We start from the raw sequence: 4,510 nt of genomic DNA, 5'->3' as shown, positions 1-4,510 counted from the left end.
AATAACCTATTACTTTTATCATTTATTTATTTATTTTTAAGACAGGGTCTCACTTCATTGCCCAGGCTGGAGTGCAGTGGCACAATCTTGGCTCACTGCAACCTCCATCTCCTGGGCTCAAGCCATCTTCCCACCTCAGTCTCCCAAGTAGCTAGGACTACAGGTGTATACCACCATGCCCAGCTAATTTTTGAGGTTTTCTTTTAGAGAGATGGGGTTCACCATGTTGCCCAGGCTAGTATCGAACTCCTAGCCTCAAGTAATCCCCCCACTTTGGCCTCCCAAAGTGTTGGGATTACAGGCGTGAGCCACCGTACCTGGTCTAATGATTTATTACATTAAATTTATTCTGTGCGTTGGGGTTTAGCTGGGTAGTTCTGCTGGCTTTGCTTGGGTTTATTGGGATTATTGTTGGATTATTCAACAATAATCAGCTGAGAGCTTGGTTAGGGCTGGAATGTCCAAGATGGCTTCTCACTCTCCAGAGCCTCTCTCCAGGTGACCTCTCATGATTTAGTAATTTAGTCTGAGCTTTTTACATGGCAACAACTAGATCTTGAGAAGACAGATCCAATGTTCAAGCACTTATTCAGCCACTACTTGTATCATGCTTGCTATTGTCCCATAGGACAAAGCAAATCAGATGGCCAGGCCCACAGTCAATGTGGGAGAGGGTATAATACTGGAAGGTGTTATTAATTGGGGACCACCATTAATTGGGTCTACCACAGCTGACTTGATCAGGTTTTTGTGAAGATGAAGGTAACACATGCAAATTGACTGCCACATGGTAGATTCTCAATAAATATTAGCTATTAAGACGTACCTTCAAAATCATTTCCCAAGACCTATAGATAATAGTCATATTTTACTAAAATATGTATAGGAGAAGAAAATGAACATGCTTTCTTATTTCTTTATTGTATTCTCCAGCAGAAGTAGAGCTATAATTCCTTTTCCTTTGCACTCAATTGTACTGCCTAATAGATGTTCTATGATTATATAAAATTTGGTGAATAAGTAATCCAATACTCCTGTTTTTGAAAAGTAAAAATTCCCTTTTAATGTTCTCATTAAAATGGCTTTGAAACCAAAGTTTAAAATCTGAACACAGATTTTTTTCCAATAATTTTCCCAAACGTAAAATTTGTATTTGCTGATTTTTAAAAATTCTAACCTAAGTCTACTACTTATTTCTAACTATAGTTCTGCTACAATTTATTTGCTATTTAATTTTCTTCTACATAAGTCACATCAAGTATGTATACCAACAAAGAATACTATTCGGGAGAGAGTTCTGTTATTATTTTTTAAGGTAAGATTGCTTAGACATTTGGTATTTTTCTCCTTGCATTGTACAAGTTCTGTAGATTCTGTTTGGATTCTGGCCCCAAATCTTAAGCCGACTTGTTCCGAGAAGTCATTTCTTTGGGGTCCTTAATCCCTATGCTGTCCATAAATATTATGATTGGCAAAATGTTATCTCTTTGTTGAGCCTCTGTTTCCCTGCCATTGTGGTTCTACCTGACCTTCTGTATCCTGTATGTGTTTCTGCCTAGGTGTGGCCTTGGGAAGGATAATTTAGTTTCTTTCCTTTGACAAGAAGAGTAACTTCTTCTTCAGGATCCAAACACAAAATGCTCCATTCATTGGCAGAAGCTAGATTGTCATAACATGTCTTGTGTAACACTTCTAAATACCTTCTCTTATCACAGCAGTGCAAGGTTGCACCTGTTCCGCCACATTGCATGCAGTGTTGTCTGGGTAACAACAGTAGAAGGACACAGAACAAAATGGGAACAAATCAGCTTGGAGTCTCAGAGTTGACTTTTCCCTTTCTTTCTGAATTTTTGGTGCCATTTTCACAAAACTCATGATTTACTTTATTCCTATGAATCATATACTTTCCTTTCTTCACTTTACTTGTAGAAATACATTACAATATTATTTTCTTTTTAAAAAAATATGGAATGCTTCACAAATTTGTGTGTCATCCTTGCACAGGGACCATGCTAATCTTCTCTGTATCATTCCAGCTTTAGTATGTGTGGTGCTGAAGCGAGCACTACAATATTAGTTTTAAATTGAAAAATCATTGACTATGAAGATGTATGTTTTCCCTTTGTCTCACAGTCACACAGTCCTCATATCCATTTATGCATTTTCCTGAAGTGGAAGGACATTGATGAATTTTTCGCCATATTGTTATGTAAAAATACATGGAATCATATCAGTCAGGATAATCTCAATTATGCTTCAGTGACAACCAGCCCTGAACTTCAGTGATGCAATAAGGTTTATTTCTTACTCATGCTACCTCCCAGTGTGGGTTCACCGAGGAGCCAAGGTCATCTAGGTCTCTTGGGCTCCAGGCTGGCAGAAGCTCCATCTCAATTCACACTGTCATCATCATACAGGCACGAAATAGGGAAATGTGCAAATTGTGCACTGGCTCCTAAAGTTTTGAGCCAGAAGTGACATGTCACTTTATTCATATTTCATTGGCCAAAGTTAGTCCCATGGACAAGCATAATTTCAAAAGGAGAGAAGAGTCCAAACCTGTTATGTTTCCAAAGGGAGATGAACTGGAATATGTGTAAACAGCCCCAATGACCACGGTAGCACCTTAGAAAGAATTAATCTCGGGTGTGGGATGGCCGCGGAGCCGGGCGGAGCTGACCTGCGGCTCCCGTGACCGTGACCGGCTCTCTGGCCAGAGACACAGCCGGGGGAACCGGCCTGCTAGGCAGGCCTCGCCCCAATACGGTCGCCGTGCCCAAGAGAGGAAAGTGACTCAAGTTCCGGGCCCACGAAGCCTGCTCCGGCCGAGTGACCATGGCGGATTACGCCAAGTCGGATCCGGCTGTCATGAGATCTGGACGAGTCAAGAAAACCGTAACCAACGCTGTTCAGCAGGAAGTAAAATCTCTTTGTGGTTTGGAAGCCTCTCAGGTTCCTGCAGAGGAAGCTCTTTCTGGGGCTGGTGAGCCCTGTGACATCATCGACAGCAGTGATGAGATGGATGCCCAGGAGGAAAGCATCCACGAGAGAACTGTCTCCAGAGAAAAGAAAAGCAAGAGGCACAAAGAAGAAGTGGACGGGGCTGTTGGAGAAGAGTATCCCATGGATATTTGGCTGTTGCTGGTCTCCTATATCCATCCTGAGGACATTGTGAATTTTTCCCTGATTTGTAAGAATGTCTGGACTGTCACTTGCACTGCTACTTTTTGGACCAGGTTGTACCGAAGGCACTACCCGCTGGACGCTTCCCTGTCTTTGCGTCTGCGACCAGAGTCAATGGAGAAGCTGCACTGTCTCCGGGCTTCTGTGATCCGATCTCTGTACCATATGTATGAGCCATTTGCTGCTCGAATCTCCAAGAATCCAGCCATTCCAGAAAGCACCCCCAGCGCATTAAAGAATTCCAAATGCTTACTTTTCTGATGCAGAAAGATTGTTGGGAACAGACAGGAACCAATGTGAGAATTCAACTTCAAGTTCAAAAAACAGTCCCCTAGGTTAAAGAGCAAGTGTACAGGAGGATTGCAGCCTCCCGTTCAGTAACAAGATGTTCATACCAATCCAGACCAGCACTGCTGCCTACTGCAGGTCACCACCCTCAGTTTCATCTGTATTCCGATTGTCATGGGCGTGATATTTACTCTGTTTACTATCAGTGTAAGCACGGACATGTGGCATCATCCAGTGAGACTGGTGTTCCAAGATTCCCCTGTCCATGGTGATCGGAAACTGCGCAGTGAGCAGGGTGTGCAAGTCATCCTGGACCCAGTGCACAGCGTTCGGCTCTTTGACTGGTGGCATCCTCAGTACCCATTCTCCCTGAGAGCGTAGTTACTGCTGCCCATCCCTTGGGGCAGCCCCGAGTCTAGTCCGTTAGAAATACAAGTAATTAAAAATGTTGAAAGAAAGAAAGAAAGAAAACAATAGTGCTGCCAAGTAACAGTGCTATGGTCACTCTCTTGCATTGATTATGAAATATTTCTGAAAAGCAATTTAGAAATATGTATTCATCAAGGGCCTCAAACATCATCCATAAACTTTGGACCTTATTTACACTTTCAGAATTTACTTTCATAAGAATAAAAATTGTAAATATCTAAATGTCTAATAAAGAGGAATTGGTAAATCTACTACTGTAACACACATGATGTAATATTATATAGCCACCAAATATCATAGTTTTGAATAATTTAAAAAGATAAAATGCTCAGGATGTAACATTAGGTGAAAACTATCAGGATATAATAGTGTTTTCAATGTTAACTTATTAAAGAACCTTAGTAGTAGTTATCTCTGGCAGGTGGGATTAAGATTTTTATTTTCCATTTTTATACCTTTCACACATTCTAAAATAAACATACACATTTTTGTTGTTGTTGTTGTTGTTTTGAGATGGAGTCTCGCTCTGTTGCCCAGGCTGGAGTGCAGTGGCATGATATCCGCTCACTGCAAGCTCCGCCGCCTCCCAGGTTCACACCATTCTCCTGCC

At 41.6% G+C, this 4,510-nt stretch overlaps 1 non-coding gene and 1 pseudogene across 1 annotated transcript; one reads left to right on the top strand and one right to left on the bottom strand.

The window, feature by feature from the left end:
• The first annotated feature begins 1,085 nt into the window (after positions 1-1,085).
• On the top strand, positions 1,086-3,896 carry LOC101019705 (annotated as a pseudogene).
• On the bottom strand, positions 1,960-2,066 carry LOC116273893. The gene has a single exon (XR_004182397.1). It is a non-coding gene; the product is annotated as a U6 spliceosomal RNA (small nuclear RNA).
• Positions 3,897-4,510: the final 614 nt, after the last annotated feature.

Source organism: Papio anubis, chromosome 2, assembly GCF_008728515.1.
Source record: "Papio anubis isolate 15944 chromosome 2, Panubis1.0, whole genome shotgun sequence".
Taxonomy (NCBI): domain Eukaryota; kingdom Metazoa; phylum Chordata; class Mammalia; order Primates; family Cercopithecidae; genus Papio; species Papio anubis.
This window is presented reverse-complemented; position numbering and strand designations above follow the sequence as displayed.